The sequence below is a fragment of the Pleurodeles waltl genome, chromosome 6, assembly GCF_031143425.1.
Source record: "Pleurodeles waltl isolate 20211129_DDA chromosome 6, aPleWal1.hap1.20221129, whole genome shotgun sequence".
In the NCBI taxonomy this organism is placed as follows: domain Eukaryota; kingdom Metazoa; phylum Chordata; class Amphibia; order Caudata; family Salamandridae; genus Pleurodeles; species Pleurodeles waltl.
In genome coordinates this window covers 885313195-885331815 of record NC_090445.1, presented here as the reverse complement: position 1 = coordinate 885331815, position 18621 = coordinate 885313195, and the positions used below count along the sequence as shown (strand labels likewise).

The following is an 18621-nucleotide window of genomic DNA, read 5'->3' as shown; positions in this document are numbered from 1 at the left end:
AGTCTTTGTACATCCTCAGTCCCAAGATCAAACTGTGATGGCGCTGTTACTGCATGGAAATCAAAGCTTGTCCAGTCCTTCAATTCATCTTCTGGGAACCTTCTTTCAATGTGCTCACAAAAAAGTTTAATGAAAGATAACATAGGCTCACTATCATACTCTCGGTCCTCTCTGTACAGAGCCATCAGATCTCTTACTGTGTTGCTCCAAAAGACAGTGTCACCCAAGTTCTGTTCCTTTATTTGACCAATTGTTGCTCTTTCATATTGTACAGTTTCAACAGTGTAGCTTTTCTGAAACAACTTGCACAAAGATGCAATTTCACCCAGAAAGTCACTCAGTGCTGCAAAGGAAATATTGTAGTTGGCGTCAGATAGTTTTTCGTAGCAATATTTTTCAATTGGGTCATTCTCCTCAACTCTTTCATGATCAAAGTATTTGAGAGCAACCTCATAATTACACAAGAGTGCACCAACAGCAAAATGCCTTGAAAGCCACCGCACTTCATTGAGTGGCCGAAAGGAGACTGCTTCACATTCAGTGACCAAAGCAATTTTGTTCAGCTTGAACTTCCTTACAGGTGAGCAGGAGAACACAGTGTAGACAGTCCTCAGTACTGTTTCCATTTCCCTGATCTGCATTTTTTTTCCAGGCATCATCAACTCCCAAATCTTCTCTTTGAGCAACACAGTGCTGCTCAACTAGATGGGGAATGGATTGTTTGAGGCGGGTAGCAACACCATTGTTCTTTCCCAGCATCACTGATGCACCATCTGATGTAAACATGACCATTTTCATAAGGTCCAGCTTATTGGCAGTGTAGAAGTCTTTTACAGCTATAGTGATAGCCTCCGCATTGCATGTACTCATTACAATTCCCCCAAACACCGTTTTGTGCTCTGTTGATGTTACAGATCGGAACTTGAAGTAGAGGATGAGCATTTGTGTAACTGAAATATCTGTGCTCTCATCAATTATCAATGTATGATACGGAGCACTGCGAAGTTCTGCCATGAAGTCTGAGCGTATCATGCTGTTGATTGCCTCCAAAAACTCAAAGGCATAGTTCTTGCTCCTCCAGCTGTCTGGTATCTTCACATACAATGCGACGTGGTCATGGATGTCTTGAACAGATAACATTGAAGTGTTCATTTTGACTGCTAGCAACACATTGCTGATGAGAATCTTTATCTCCTCAGGCAGAGATCTTTGCCGTTCAACCACTTCTAGTCTGTTTGCTCTGTCACTGGCGGTTTCCGTCAGCATGGTGTGCACTCCAAACCCAGCCTGGCAGCTGCGCTTTTATTTCTTAGGGTCATCAAAGCAGATCCATGAACTTTGCTACATAGATGGCGTTTCAAGTAGTCCAGCTTCCAGCCATCACTCCATTTCTTCCCAGTAGAAAAGTCCCCTGCGATCTTTGCTTCTGCATATACTTTGCAAATCAGGCCTACTTCTGGATTGTATAGAAGTAGCTCTCCCAGTTGTACGCAAACCTTGCTTTGTGACTTCTGTGTCATAGTCTCCGCAATTTCTTTCAGCCATTCTTCTTTGAACACAAGACAGCATTTCTTCCTTTGTGGTGAAGCACTGCTCTCTGCAGAAGTCACAGCTTTGCGTTTGAACATTTTGGTGCCAATCAGTCTGAGCCTACTATGCCGCAAAGCCTGCAAAAAAAAAAAAAAAAAAGAGGAATATTTTTTTAAATGTGGAACATTATTTAAAGTTGGTTCTTATGCTATTGAATGTAGTCTACCAGACATCTCGGAGCTATCTCTTGGAAAATGTAGCAGGTAATTGCCTGGGCCTTTCTGTTTGTTCTTACACCTGCCTGTAGATGTAACACTGTCTGCGATGTCTGCAATAGAAGAAAATAATAGTAGCTGCACATGCTTATGTTCCAATGTTTTAGATGTACTACAAGGAAAAACTACTAAATAATCACCTGCTCTGTGTGGTTGTAGTCACTTCTGCCTTTTCTAATCTATCATTAGCACTGTCTAAGAAGCCTGCAAAAGAACAAAAAAAGGGGATGAAGAATGTTATATGATAATATACTCGGTGCATCACAAGTAAAATCTACTAAATAATTACCTTGTCTTTCTGCTTCTACTCACATGTGCCTTTTGTAATCTATGGGTAGTGCTGTTGGAGATGCCTGAAAGAGAAGAAAAGGTGATTAAAGCAAGTTGTCATATTCCACTGTACTAGGTGCACCACAATGGATATCTGCAAAACTATTGCCTTGTCTTTCTCCTTCTATTCACATGTGCCTGTTAAAATTTATGTGTAGCAGGGTCTAAGATGCCTGTAAAAGAGGAAAAATTGATTAAAGCACTTGATCGTTTCAATGTCTCATACTCATCAGAAGGAAAACCTAGCAAAAAATACCCTGCTCTTTCTGCTGCTACTCCGGTCTGCCCGTTCTCTTCTATGACCAGTCCTGTCTGAGATAACTGCAACAAAAGAAAAGATGGTTAACAGTTGGTTACAACACGTTGCTATATTATAATGTGCCAGGTGACCCAGATGGGGTACCTACCAAATAATTACATGGCCCTTATACTTCTACACATGTCAGCCCATTCAAATCTATAACTTGCTCGCTCCGACAAACCTGTAATAGAAGCAAAGGTGTGGATCATGAACATGATTTATCTAGAGACCCTTAATCCCACGTGGAATGTCTACAGAATTACCTGGTCTTCCTTGGTACTCACGCCTGCCCGTTCAAATCCAAATGTTGACTGTCTGTAATTGGAAAGAAGATATTTAGCATAGGTTATAGCAGTTACAAAAACATTATGCATCACAGTTCCAGAGAAATTGAATAGTTACCTGAGGTTTCAGTTTATACGAACTCTGGTTCCAGAGGCCCATTGAAACCATTGAGAGACTCCTTTTAATGCCTTCTCTGAGCAGGCACTAAAACTCCTGGTTCCTTGTCAATGTCGTAGAAAAACACCTTCATGGAGGTTAGGGTCCCCACCAAAGCTAGAACTGGCAGGATTCAGGAGAAAACGACTAATCCCATTTTGGGGAGTCCAGAGATTTTGAGACCTCTGGTGTCCGGGTAACCTCTCTGCTGGTATAGTTGGCTAGCCTGAAGAACATTCTTGTGCTTATTGTACCTCAGCAGGAATAGAAGGCGTTTGACTGAGGGAGGGTCGCCTCCAGCACTTAAAAGGAAGTCACAAAATCCCTAAATATTAGGTGCCATGGTTGTTCTATTTATAACCGAAGATCTTGTATGAAACTGTTAGGGGGCTGGTTGACTTGGATCCTGGACAAAGACTTATTAATCTACTGACCCTTGCATCATTATATATTTTGGTATAAAACTGTCAGGTCTAAAACAGTGTAAACTCCAACAAAGTGGATCCAGTGCAGTGATGAACACAATAAATAACATGCATTTACACATCAATAAATACACCTGCAGGGCGGTTAGAATAAATGTTACTTTATTATGTAACTATGTAGTAAGTATAACTATATAGTAAGAGTAAATACCTACATTTAAATGTGTTCAGTAAATTATTGTGCTTCTGCACAACTCAATGATGATGTATATATGTTTACATAACTGAAGAACCGTTGTCAGACAAAACCAACAAAAAATAACAGTAAGTAACAATTCTTTAAAAGGCGAATGAAGGTGAAACCTAAATCAGCATATCACAACAAACACCTAAATGGCTTTATATTAAAGACAGACGCTAGTGACACAGACACCGACAGCCCATTTAAATAATTATACACTTGTGGTGAATGGATAGTTTTGTTGTAGTATTACATTTAATCGTTCTCATTAGTGTATTTCTTACCTGAACGATAGCTAGAGTTTTAGTGACTTCTGTGTTATTTTCCAGGTCCGGTTCTCCAAGAACCACTTGATTGGCTGTTCTGATAGACGAAAAAAGTTATTTTTTGATACTTTATAACACTTAGGTTGTGATATTTAACTGGTTTCTGAAGTGAGTGAGACCATGTCACACAGTAATGTAGTCATACCCGTCACATTGTGGAGTTACTATTATTTCACTTACAGAGAGCTAAACACCTTAAAACATTTATAAAGCGTTGAATATAAAAAGACCTAAAATTTAACTCAGCTTTTAAATGAAGAATATATTGAATTTTGCAGCACGTATGTAACAGCATGTATGTTCATCCTGGAACAAGGTTTGGCACGTATCAGGAAAGCTGGTGAGTAGCAAGATTCTCACTGTGGTGACTGACACAATGATGGGTAGATGACCTGATCCATGGAAGAGATAGCAGTAAGTGGTTCCTGCTGAGTATCTACAGGATTGTCCGGTGTTGGACGTATGTGGGGTGAGTGTACCTTACCTAGGGGCTAGGAAGTTCTTGAGGCAAGAGGATGGGAAAGGCAACTGGCAGGGCCCGTGCAGTAAGGGATATGGCACAACCCTGGCAATAACCAATATATAACAAAACTTCTGAAGCAGTGTATAAACTCTGTTTAATATGCAATATAAAGACACAATTTCCTAAAGTAAAGGGATGTTTCGGTGAGGATAAAAGCATGAACTATAGGCAATGGCACACCAGAAGTGCACTCCAAGCAGAATCTCAAGGTTGTTGGATGCAGGATGGAGTCATGTGTGCTTCTTCGCATTTGAATAACTGTGGCCTTGAAATCCAAGAGGTTCTAAATTAAAGCATATTTTGCTCTTCTCTCCTAAATTTTTTAACCCTGATGATGTGTTTTAACGCCCATTGTTTTTTAAGAACATGATCTGAACAATTGATGCTGCAGGTCTGTGTGAAGCTCGCAGCAGTGGAAACACAGAGAGGACAGGTAAGCATTGGATCACCGCTGCCCAACAAAAGATGCAGAGGTCTGCATGTCAGCTGTGGACCATCTGAGCGAGCACCAGTGCTTAATTTGTGCTTGTTGTTTCCGGTGCTGAGCACCAGCACTTATTTTTGAGGGCCATGGCTTATTCTTCTGCCTCAAGCATTTGCTGCGAGCAAAAGACACATATGGGAAAGACAGATGAAGGGAAAAATGAAAAAGTGTCACAAAGGGAGAAAGTAGAAAGCTACTAGATTGTGCTGAAGGGGCAGGGAGTGGCTTTATAAGGATTGAAGAGGCCCGAGTTCGCGCATTTAATTGCAGCAGCCGGGTGTTTAAGAGGAGGGCTTTCGGCACTGGCACTTTTTTTATTTACAAATTAAGCCCTGGAATACAGAGATACAGATTTGCATGGCATTCTTTCTCTGCTGGAAGAACAGTAATGATGACATCCTGCAGTCCTAGTGCTTTGAGGGAGAGGACACCAAACAGGACAGAAAACGTATGGTAGGGCATTTGCAGCTGACCTCAGTTGCCTACATCCAGAACACTCAAATCCTGCAACCACATTTTCGTAGCACAAGTGGTGAATGCCTATTTTTTTCCACATACGGCGATTCCCTGGAGAAAAGGGGCTCGGTATATTAAATTCACAACTGCAACACCCAAACGCCTGGCATAAATGAAACGTGATTTGCCACACCGCGGGCTCATCAGCATAGCCTAAGGTAGGGGCCAGCCTGTGCACATCGCGAAAAATTGACGGTGCAGAATAGATTGCCGATGCAGAATAAAACCTCATAAACACAACAGTGTCAGACGTGAGTCATTCTCTGCTTCAAAATGGGAACGTCGATTTGCATCAGTAGCGGGAGCACCAACAAGCAGTCTCCAAGGACACCTTGATGCAAAGGTAAAATACGCAAAACACTTACCTGCTTTTATTTGGGGCTCTCCAGTCTCTATGTGCAGGGGGTTCTCCCCGGGTTGCCGCACTGCCGTCCTGCTCTGCCGCAAAGAGAGTGACCGTGTTTTTGCGCTGTTTCTATTTTTAAACGTAGCGCTGACGTACGGTTTCACTCTCTCTCGTGTGCGGCTGTGATGCAGGCACTGTGACGATTACACCATGTGTGCTTGGCAGAAAGGCCTGCGCGGTGGGGGAAGGAAGGGTGCGCGCGCACCCGCGCGCACACTTTACAGTGAACACTGCTCATGGGCCAAGGCCAACTTCCTTTCAGTCAAAGCCCTCTCAGCCTCAGACTTTTTCTCCTTCATGACCAATCCCCTGTCCTGCAAGGCCCTCTTTGCAGCAGCCTCTTCTTTGGCGGCTTTCATCTTTAGCTTTGCCAGCAGTAGCTGGAATGCCCTCTCTCTTCTACTGTCCTCTAGCTCCTCTCAGGACAGGTTGCAGGAAGAGATGCTGCTGTGGGTCTGGCAGGAGACATAAATCCTATGGCTCCTCCTCTCTCCTTTGGAGCCAAAATCAGGGGACTGCCATCTTTCCCTTCCATTTCCTCCTATTGCAGCTCCTCAACGTTCACCTCCTCTGGCCCTTATTGTGCTGTAGCATATAACTGTCCGGCCTCCTCCCAGGCCCTGAGGGCCTTCTGGGGCCCTTGCTTCTTGAAGCTTTTGGTTGCTGGAAGCTCCCACTCCTTGAAGAATCCCATGAGCTCCACCACAGGGTAGCCCTCCAGGTTGTTGCGCTCAAATTCCATGCGTGCCGAAGACAGAGCCACAGGTGCATGAAATCAGGTGGAATAGAAGTGAATTTGGAAAAAGCAAAAGAGGCCAATCGAAGAATTTAAAAATGAGGTTGAATCTGGTATCAAGGTATTTAAATGGGATTTTAGTGTTACTCAAAATCTCCAAATGGCCCTGCACAAATACAAGTACTGAATCTCACCTCTGAACACCAAAGTGAGAAATAGGGTTATTGGTTGAGGTATTGGTAAACCATTTTAAAGCAACAGCCATAGTCCTTGTCAATGTCACTAAATTAACCAGTGCTTAACCTTAATGTAGCTTGGCACAAAAGCAGCCAGGCTTAACTTGTAGGCAAAGTTTGAAGAATGTATGCAATACACACAGTAACAAAGACAAAACACACTACAAGAAAAATCTCAAACCAATTTTGAAAAATATATTGTTATAATAAATCATTTGAGACTCAAGCTACAAAAATCCAATCAGTAGGACTGCAGATATGGAGTTTTAAAGGTTTAGACAAAAATAGTGCCAAAAGATGCAAAGCTCCTACTGCGGATCTATGGTTGTGCTGTACAGGGAGAAAGTCACAAGTTCAGACTGACTGCAAAGGAAACCACGCTGGGCACAAGACCAAGTTTGGCTTTCATAGAGGTGTACCTTATGTCCGTTGAGCATAGTCTGCACGGTGTTACTTTACGAGGCTTTGTATTGTCAGACTTCTGTTCCAATGAAGCGGTCAGCTGTGTGGCAAGGCTTTGTGGAGCCTGGTGCTTCTTGGTGACTGGTTCGATGCAGTGTGGCGAGGCTGTGCAGGGTCTCGCGTTGCATTCCACAATTTGATAGATCCTCCAGTTAGCCCAGGAGGTATTCTCTCTGATGCCAGCCAAGGGTTCAGGACCTGGGGGGGGGGGGGTACCTTTTGGGGAATTAAGAGCTCACACCCTCACCATGCACAGCTAATTACATCACATAATACACCATTGGTGACATCTTCTATGGTATTGTTGATATTATCACTGAAACATTTTCAAATAAACTGTGCATGGTGAGGGTGCGTGTTATAGTTACTTTAGGGCATGTGTTATATTTACTTGAAATAACATTAAGTATAACAGCTGAATTTCTAGGGTTTTATGTGTGTAATTTCAGAACCTAGCTATAACGTTACTCTAACCTTTTTTTATCAGTGAATATATTTATTTATTTTGTCAGGTCGAATCGGAAATTTAAAACTGCACACAAGCTGCAATAGCAGGCCTGAGACAAGTTTTAAGGGGCTATTTAAGTGGGTGATTGCATACGTATTGCAGGCCCACTAGTACCATGTAAAAATATGGGCCCTGCTGCCTGTTGTATCACTTTACTAGGGACGTATAATTAAAGTGAATGTGCCAATCAGATGTAGACCAATTTTAATATGTTTTAAGGAGCTCTGGTTAGCAGCGTCCTAAAACCAACAAAAATTAATTTCAGCAACAGTAGGAGAGTAGGCAAAATCTTTGTTTGAAGACCGCCCTTAGGGCTGTCAGGTCTAACAATGGAGGTCCTATTAAACAAATAGGACACCCACCCCGTTTCTTTCACAAGTGAGATTATATTAGTGTTCAAAATGCGTTGTCTTTCCTTTGACATCTCGGAAGAACCAAGAGGAATTTTGAATTTGACTTAAGCAGACAGATAAGTCTATACCACTGAAATCACTGATGCAGTGGAGATAATTTAGGAGAATAGACAGCCTTGTGCACCAAATACAGTGATGTGTAAAAGGTCCTCTCCTTAGCTGGTCACCAGTGTAGTAAAGTCAGGGTGGGTGATCTATGATCTCTGGGATGAAAATTCAGAGTAAGTTTGGCAGTAAAATTCATCATTGTGTAATCTGTGGATCTAATAGGGTGGCAAGTCAAACTAGACAAAGGTACAGTATTAAATCCATTCAGAAACAAAGGCATTACCAAATCTGGATCTTGTGTGGGCATGAAAGTCACTTAAGAACTTGGCGCAAAAAGTGAGGCTGGAATTTTTTTTTTACCCACAATAAAAAGAATTGCTCAGCCAGAGTCAAAGATGTATCAGTTATGATTAATAGATTCTGGACACATGGTATTGGGGATAAAGGCGTCACAGGAGTAGGTCAAAATGAATGTTCCCAAAGAGGAGATTTAAATGGGCAAAGGATTTCAGTCTTGTCACCATGAGGTTTCAATAAATGTAAAGAAATCCGTTGTTGAACTTTAAAAAGACTTTCAATAAGCTCCAGGATCAGCACATTTGTTGTTAATTCTGTTAATATTTTTGAAAATGGAAGAATAACAGAGCGGCTTTAAAATGGAAGAGTTGCAGAGCTCCCACTTCAGGATGCTCCTACCTCTCTCCTCTTTTCTTGCAGAGCAGGGCTTTTGGCAGGCAGAAGAGTGGGTCCACAAGACAGAAGTAAGTGGAAAACGCTTGAGCCAGATGCCAGGCTCTGGCGGAGGGACTCTTGGAACCCCAAGCAAATGAGTCAAGTTTTAACGGAGGCGATGGGGTCTAGTGGTCACCGCTGCCAACCTTGTAACAAGGGAGACCATATTTGAATCCCACCAGTGGCTCAGCATCTTGACTTGAATCCCACCAAAACTCCTTGTGCTTGAGAAAGAACACTTATAAAGAAGTCTGCTTTCAAGCCCTTGGGTAAGGAATGGGATATGTAAATCTGCACAAAATAAGACGTGGAGTCTGTCTGTTACCCACACTATAATAACATCCTCCCTCCAGGCATCAAGGATAAGCATTTACCTTTAATGTCAGACATCTGTGCCTTAATTTCACAGTATGAAAATCGAAAATCTGGGATCAGTTCCAGCTTCCTTGCTTGTCCAAATTGGGTGATCCTATTCAAATACTTTACATCTCCAAGCCTCCTTTTCGCTCATTTATCACATATGAGAGCGCCTTCAAATATGTGAATTCAGGATGTGTGCTTTACAAAAACCTCTGCTGTGTCTGAATTAGTAGCCTGTGACAAATCTCCAGCTACAATAAACATCTAGGCAACATTTAAGGTGTAAGGGACATCTGACCGGCCTCTTAGTTCACTAATAGTATTGCCATCTGGGTGGAGACAGGAGTGGTTCATATTTATAAACTCTCACTTTTAATAAACAATTTTCAAATAATCTCCTATAATAAGGTGAAGCATATTAAAGAAGTAAACATTCTTGAATTTTAAAGACACCTTATCATATTATAAAATGTTTGTTGTAAGATCTACATGCCAAATATTTTCAAGGCTTGGCTTGGGCACAGTTCTTCGAGCCATAGCCGACCCATGGCTCTGCTTTGGCTCAGGTCTCCCTGTTAATTTGTTAGCTGTCCCACCTGTTTAATGTACCCATGACTAGAGCAGCCTTTCCACTTAAGGCGCCCAGGTTGCCAGCAACATCAAGAATTCCTCCTGGCCATGGACTACGACTCCTGCCCTGCGATTGAAACCTACCTGAGCATCAAGTCAAGTCAACTGTTTTTATCTCCAGGCTGACAACTTGAAAACATAGCAGCTCAAAGTACCTCAAATGCCGCATGGAAGTAAGACACATGCAGGTTCAAACAGGGTCACCTCCAGGCTCCATTGGTCATCAGTCCTGCAGTTGGATTACAGGCTTTACCAACATTTTTCTTATAGAGGCAGAACTAGTGTACTTTGGTGGCAGAGGACATTGTAGACTCCACAGTTACCCTCTTTCTGGAGTGAATGAGAGCGGCATACAGGTAATGAACCCTGAGCATATCCTGGAGATGAAGGCACAGGTGAAGGGGGCAGAAGATGCATAGAGCAAAGCAGCATATTCCTCTAAAAGCATCCTTCTGTGAGCCGCTGTGCAGTGTGTACCTCCACTGCAATTATTCCAAATCCATTAGTGTATCAAATGTTCTCCCTTTTCCCAGGTCCTGTACCATTCCCTGAAACAACAGTTCCACTGCACATCGGTAGCAGAAGTTTATGCACACAACCCTAGGAAGAGAAGTGTAGTGTGTAAGATGTCAGAAGATTGTGAGAGTAGCACATGCGATGCAAGCGTTTTCATGTCTCTTGGCTAGCAGAAGTACTCATGTGTGGCCCCTAGGAAACAGAGTTGTATGGCAAGCGTATCAGAATTGTGCATTTGATTGACTGTTGTGTGGCAACTGTGTTTTCATGGCTCATGAGTGACAGAGGCATGTTGCATATGCCTCTTAGGAAGAAAGAATGCAGGGGACTGTGTGTGTGTGCGTGTGTAATCTCTGCAGAGTTCAAAGGAGGACTTGAATACAGCACACATAGGATGTATTCAAGAAGTGAGAACCTGATTGTCTGCACATCTTCTTTGATCACCCCTTCAGATTCTCTTGTGGATGTCTCTACCTCTTCTGGATCCTCGATGGGTTTTCCTGTTTTGTTGCTCTATCCTGAGATATCTGTGTGAGTGACTACATGTGGAAACGTCATTACCATGTTGCAGTGCACTTGTTGCATTCCCATGTACCATGATAGGTTTATTCAACACTTACTAACCCTGATGAGGCTTTGAAGAGCTTGTATTCATAATATATTGAAAGTTTACCCTTTACACTTTAACATGCTGCAATACATGTATTGCAGAGAAGACCTGAAGACAGTGCCTCTAACTTATGTGCAAAATCATCTTATTGTGTTCCTCTTACCAACCTTATCCCACTCCATGCTGACAATGTTTTCTTCATTGTTGGTCTGAACTGGTCTGACCAGTTGTTACACCCTCTCATGAAAATAGACTCAACGCTTAGTGGCGGCTTGCAGTGGAGGAGGAAGTTGTCTACCCCTGGCTCTAATGCTCCTTTTGTGGGACAGAAAGTGCTCTAGCTTGGGTAATATTTCATAATGTTTTAGCTTAAAGACCACAATGGAAAATGAGAAACTTTCAAAACAAAAAAAATGTTATGATAAAGTTTCCCTGCCCTCAGGTGATTGCTAGGTAGGCAGCCACAGTAACATCTTTAAGCACTTACCTCTGTTTTCATAGCTCGAGGAACCCACCGTCTGGATGCTAAGACATGTAAGTGCACATCAAGTGCTGTGCCTGGATCAAAGGTTCTTTCTGCCATACGTGACTTCCTGGACAGCTAATTCAAACAGCAATGTCATTCTACACAACAACACATCTGTTGCTGGACAGCTTGCAGGTAGAATGCACACATATCTTTCCTGCTTGTGTATTGTTCCAACAGTAATAGACATTGGGACATTACCTTTTTTACTTATCTATAACTATCTATGCAATTCCCAAAGATGGTCTCATATTGTAAGTTTAAAATGTCCACAAGCAGTGTTTGAACAAGTGTTTAGTAAGTATATTTACGCTATCCTGTTAGTGGTCATACAATTTCACAAACAAGGTATTTTACCTGGGGTACTTTTATGGCTTACTTCTAACTTTCTTGACCCTTGTGCAGTAAGTGCCCTTTTTTCTAAAGTTTTTCAATTAATGTTTGCTGTGAATTCCACAGTTTGAATACATTTTTTTTCCAAAATGTTCTTGTGCTCCCACATTTTTAAGTTTGTGCTAGCGAGTACAGAGCATGCTATTGTTTATAAAATGCTTCGAAACTGTTAGAGACCCATGAGGGGATCTTGGGTACAGGTTGGAAATTTAAAGCTGCAGTTCACCAAATCACAATACATTTAAATATTCTTGAGGCAATGATGAGAGTTTTAGTTAGGTTTTAAAGTTTTATTTATCATAGTTCTTGAATCTTATTCTTCATTAGTCAATCGAGGTTTACTAGCAAAAAGCATGTCCCGCAAGTAACATGTTGGCATTTGTTAATTTAGCAAATTAGGCTAGTCAAACAAATATGGGTCATGCAAAGTTTAGAAAGGGAATTGCCCTCTGGGCAGGTTTGAGAAGCTTATTACTCTCTACAAACTTAAGCAGCTGCTGAAAACAAAACGTTTTTTCTCCAACAGTTTAAGCTGTTGTGGGTGTTGGGAAATATGACGATAGTTTGAAACAGTGCCTGGGTAAAGGGAGACCTTTTTAAACTGTGGAATAATGCTGGATAATTTAGGGGAACATGAATCTTGCCAGAAGATGATAAAGTTTTATTAATATTTCTAGGCCATCTGTAATTGAGATAGGTGCTGATTTAGAGTTTGCCTCATGGGTTTAACGTGACTGATATCGCGGCCGCTGTATTACGATCTCCATAGTATATAATTGGATCATAATATGGCAGACGGGACATCCTTCACGTTTGTGACGGAGTAACCCCCTCTGCAAAACTCCAACTCAGGCCCATAGTCTTTATGTAACCTAGGGTACAAGGGGCCCAAGGGGAAGCCATCCACTTTACTTTTAGAAATTAGCAATGCAAGTTCATCAGAATTTCAAGGTTGAAAATATGGAAGCAGGTCAGTAGCATGAAGCAGGGGAGTACCCAAAAAGGTATCCAGTAAACGATTGGGATCTTGAAAGAAGCCTTCCTAGAAGAAATCTTATTTTAAAAAAAATCAGTACTACGGCTACATTTGTCCAGAGGTTGCAGAATGTGCCTGCCATCGAGGGTCTCTCAGTTTGCAAATAACAGCAAAAGTTATTGCAAAAAAAATTCTAACAATTGAAAAATCTGTTTGAATAAACCTACGTTTGACTTTCTGAATTAAACTTTTATAAATATATAACATAATTATTTTTTATCGTTCATCTTTGGCTGCTGGTTCATAATTCTGCCAGTAATGACGTTCGGCAACATGGAGAGAACGTGAAAACCTAATACAGAAGGGGTGCGGTGTGCGACTTGCTGGTTTGTCTGGCTAAGTGGTTAGTCGCTGAGTTCAGCAAATTGTAATATTCTTTCTAAAGTATCTGTGGGTCACCTGCCCCAGCACTTTCCTTCAGAGTACAATACACTAAAGGGCTGACAGAAATGGACTTCCAGATCCCATGTTCAGCTCCTGGGCAGATCTTGTAAAGTTGCAAGAGAAAGGGGGACCAAAATTTCCTGACCAGGGTGCTAGGAGTTGACTTCAAGACAAATTCGATCCACTAAAATCGAATGTGTGTCATTTTACATGAGTTTTACCTGCATATTGAGTTTCACGTTAAAAAAAAAAGAAAACGACTGCAAAAAGTTTGATTTCTATTGTAAACTTGTTCAGAGTTCTATCAGCAATTTCCAAGCTTTGCACTGTACAAAAAATACAATAAACAAAATAAACCCTTAATTACTGGAGCACTTTTTTATGACTTGCTATATTTTGAGTACAGCTATTATGTCTCAGCTACAATGGAGGAGTTAATTGAAGTTTCAGGTTTAATCTCAACACATGTGGCATTCACTGACCTACTTCAACACAAAAAAATGTAAAACTCAAATTGCTTACAGCCATATTATACAAGCCGTTTGATCATTCACTGTGTACATACTAGGTAGAAATAGGCACTGCAATAGTTAATACCCATGTCTCTTGGACATTTATCCACATACTTATTAAGGGTAGTTCAGGGTTAAGTCGAGGATCTTCAATACAAAGCATATTGCTTTGAGTGCATGGGCATACAGAAGGCCTGTCGAGGAGGGTAAAACCAGGGACTCTATCATTTTCAGATCATAGCCCTTGAACGGCTCTTCGTCGATTCTTGTTGGTGTCCTGTTATAGTTGTTTGTAATTCTCCAGTAAGCCTCTAACCTTTCCTTTTTTAATAACCTTAATTTTACTGCCTCACCACCCCTCCCTATTGTTATCACTGAAAGGCCCGTCTCAAATACTACACGTCCGAAGTCACTAGATGTCTCTCTTAGTGGCGGCCACTAATAGGGATAGGGAGATGGCCTGGGAGGGTCGAAGAGAGAAAGACCGTCTCAGCTTTCTCTGTCCATGTTTTAGGGTGGAGCCTGCGTGAGCAGCATGCACTGTCGCTCGCGAGACCGCCCTTGTGTTCAGCAAAGGGCTAGCATCCTGCCTGTTGATTGCCGTTTGTTGGCCCCTTCAGTACATTAAATGGGCCAGTACTGCCCGGTACTGAGTACCGGCACTTTTTATTTTGAGAGGGAGAGTACCGTCACTTCTCAAGAAAAAAGGTAATGCTTTTAATTGGAGAGTACCGTCACTTCTCAGAAATAAGGAGGTACTCTAGTACAGAGTACCTGCACTACTGTTTTTCCATTTCAAGCACTGGGCCCCTTTGTCACTCTTCTTTACTGTCTCCTACTTGGCCAGTACGTGCGTTGGCGTCACTTCCTGTTGCGTACAGGACGCATGGTCCAACCACAGAGTTATATTTTTTAATTCGTGCCCCTCAGCTAGTCCTGCTGTGATTCAGGTACTGTTTGTTCCTCTTTCTTTATCCTTACCCGGCAGTTATTTGTGTTTCTTTCAGTTATTACTGTTTCCTTTTTGTTGTTTGTATTTCTTTATGTTGTTTGTGTTTTTTTTATTCCTGCGGTTTATATAGCGCAACTGGACACGTTGTTTGATGTAAACTGCTGCTTTTCATCAGCACATCACACAAGAATATATTATTTTAACCGTATTTTGAGCCGATGTCGAGCTCGAACTGCGTTCCCCCGTTCCAAAGTTGACAGCTCTGGCAGTTACACCACATCCTTTACCAATAACTATGTATCTCTGTGTTTACTGATGCTGGCGCACAATTTATGATGGTGTTCTTGACATCTGTGTGTACAGATCTCAGTGCCCTCTCAAGTGCTGGATATTGCCGGCCCTTCAAAGCAGCGCTGACAGAAATGAAACGTGAGACACGGTATTTCTTCAGTTGTGAATGACGTGATTTGGGGCAAAGCGATGCATACATGAATGAAATGCATGACCCAATATCACTTCATGCACAGTTGAAGTAATTTCAGTATTGTTTGTCACAATTTATTTCTGGCAATTCTTCTTTGTGTTCTAATTATCAGTATTAGCAGTACCCAATAAACTAATAACTAATAATGAATAAGTATTGTTCTTCATTGATATAAACTGTGTACACTCTTGTGGTACTCCTTTCTACTAATATAAGTCATGACGTGGCTACATAAGTATTATTCATTCATAACTAATGAATCATAATTACGCAGCCAACATATATTTTGCATAGCAATCATCCCATTGTGTAGGAAGATGTTATTAGTATTTTTATTTTAGTCATTTTTGATTTTTGCTTGTCCTGATGAACTTATTTCAAATATCATTAAACACTAAGTATACACAAGGTAAAATCACATTCTTGAATTAATAAATAAAGTGAAATTCTAATTATCAAACTCAAAGAGCTGTGCAGAAGGCTGGTCTTTTCAAATGCAGAACCGCCTGATACACATTGATAGAAAGGTGCTCTTCCTTAATATGTAAACACGTTTTTTGATTGTGTGTGGTAGGACAGCGTTTCATACCAACAAGGGGAGAACTTATGTTCATCACTACGGTTATCCAAAGTTTCTTTAAAATAATTTGTACCTGGAGAGCATTTGTAACACTGTATGAACAATATGTCCATCAACATTATGGTTCAAAATCAATAGTTCCTCAAAGCACTTCAGGCTAGCTTATTATGGAGCGTGTTAGTATTTTAAGTCTAAATTGGAGCTGATTAATAGCTCTTGAAGAAGGGCAATAAAATACATGGAAGCTGCGTGAAGCAACAGTTTACAGCACAATGTGACAAGTAAGTTGCCTAAAAATACATAGAGTTTTCAGGCATTTCTCATACACACAATAGCTGATGGATGTTTCCAAAACCACACCTCCTGGTGCATTCCTCCAGAGCATTTCCTCTTTCTGACATGAAATCATGCAGCTGCCTGTAAGAAATGTTGTGCTGCCTGCCTCGTGTCTTTTTAGGTCTCACTTAGTGCATGGCACATGAGCTCTCACTTGTGAGTGACATTTTCTTGAACAAGGGGCTTAGAGCCCACCCATTGCTCGCCATTCATAGGCTTGATTGTCACTCTTGTTTAATGCCTTCTTATTGGGCAGCGTGAGCTGTCTTTACTTCCTCTTCTTTCTGCAGAAGCACAGACCACGTACTGATTGCTTCAAATTTAGTAAGGTCCTTTGGCTGCTGGCGCCGTGATTGAGGCATTATTTTTTTCTTTCTTTCTTCTCCACCTCCCCCTGCCTCCCATCCAGGTTGCTTCTTCTTCTAGCCCCTGTCTATGTGCCTTTCTCTCAACCCCATCCATGTTGCTTCTTTTACCACCCCAAGCCTTGTCCATGTTGCTTCTTTTACCTCCTACCTGCACTCCACTCGCTTCTTTTTCCTCCCACCCCATCCCTGTTTTCCCCCACCCATGTTTCTTCTCCCCTCCACTTGCCCCATCCCAGTTTCATCTCCTCCCAGCCACTTCCTCCTCCCTATTTCTTCTCCCTCACCCATCCCCGTTTCACCCTCCCCCCAACCGCCCGTCTCATCCCCCCCACCACTCGCCCGTCACTGTTTTGTCTCCCACTTCAACCGCCTGTCCCTGTTTCTTCTCCTCACCTCCCAACAGACAGCAGGGGAAAAGGGCTATGATGCAGTCCGTGGTCGCCGCTTCATGTCCTTTTTTTATTTTTATTGCCCTGCTTTTCACCCACACGCAATTGCCAAGACTAATAGCTCGCCCATAAGCGCGACCTATTGGCTTTGCCAGTGCTTGTTTAAAATGTTCTCTCTCTGTCTGGGTGTTTATGGGTAGGTATGTGGCTGTGCTTGTGTTTACCTTTTGTTTTTTGTTGCCTTTTGTGCTTGTCTCTTGGTGCTCTGTCGGCCTTCCTCAGTGCTTTCTCTCGGGGTGCATCTCTGCCTGTTTGTGCACCTCTCTTCGGGGCAGATGTACCAAAGGATTTTATCCATTCTGTGTCTATGGGAAAAAGCTTTTGTACATATGGCCCTTAGTGTTTTGTTAGGAAAGTCCCCGCATCACGATCGAAAAAAAGATAACTTTTCCTAGGCTCTGCTGCATCTTTGTGGGGTGGGTGCGCTCATATCGTGGGGTAAAGCATATGTACAACGTGTGCCCTGGCGGAGAGCCTGAGGCAGGCGCTGCACTGTGAAAACTGCCGAGCCCGCCAGTGGCTGTCTCTGGAGCACTCTCTCTGTACCTGCCTTAGTCTGTCTGCATTTGTATCTCTTCACTGTCCTTGTCTTGCCTCTCTCTATCACTGCCTCTTCAAATGCTCTCTCTCTTTCACTCTATCGGTTTATCTCTCTCCTGACCTGAAGGCAACTAGGTCACCACAGTCATAGTTTAGAGTGCTGCAAGAGTTCACACACACAGTGATTTCACCTCGCATCGTGTGCGCGTTGTTTTGATCTTATGTTATGTGTAATAATCATTCTCCCAGGCGGAGCCCCACACCAGGCTCTGTGGGAGAGTATTAATTCGAACATTAACTAGGCCCGTTGGTTCGCAGCAGAGATTATGTCAGTCACAAGGAGAATATCATCCGAAATGCAGTGGGACAGCTATAACTTTTTGTGGATTACAAATCACGAACTATATATATATATATATATATATATATATATATATATATATATATATATATATATACACACAATTAACATGTAGACAATATATTTTATTGTGAAAAATATCAAAAACGACAGTTGAAAAAGCCTAATCTGACTGGATACATTTGAGCATTCGTTTGCAAACAGCAGCCAAGAAGCATATTACATTTCGAGGATCCCATGGAAAATAATGAAAACTCCGGCAACATAAACTTTAGAGGGCAAGAGTGAAGCAGTGAGAAACCTTCACCAATATGCTTGTGTGTCCCTCTGGTCACTTGAATTTCTACTTCTCTTTATTTCAGAATCTATGAAGATACAAATTCCTTCCATTGGTTCCTGCAGTGTCACATAGTTTTGATGTCCCCTTCACTGACTCTTCAGATTGGTGCGAACAATACGTAAGTGTTATTGTGTTTTTTATTTTTTTAAACTTAATTTGCTTAATTACTCTGGCCTATCTGTTGTTTTATGTAGTGCATGAAGGTTTAAGTCTCCCTCTGTCAAACCTGCATCTTCTTTTGTACTCTTGTGAATCCGTGTTATATGTTCATTTGTTTCGGAAATTATATTTAAATAGCAACTGTGACTGCA

General features: G+C 41.8%; 1 protein-coding gene across 2 annotated transcripts in view; it reads left to right on the top strand.

Moving 5' to 3' along the window:
- DNMBP (dynamin binding protein) overlaps positions 1-18621 on the top strand; it is a 469368-nt gene that overhangs the window by 144092 nt on the left and 306655 nt on the right. For both annotated transcript variants that reach the window (XM_069239684.1, XM_069239685.1), the window contains one exon: positions 18333-18428. The gene's annotated coding sequence lies outside the window, so the exon portion shown is untranslated. The remainder of the gene's footprint in view (positions 1-18332; positions 18429-18621) is intronic.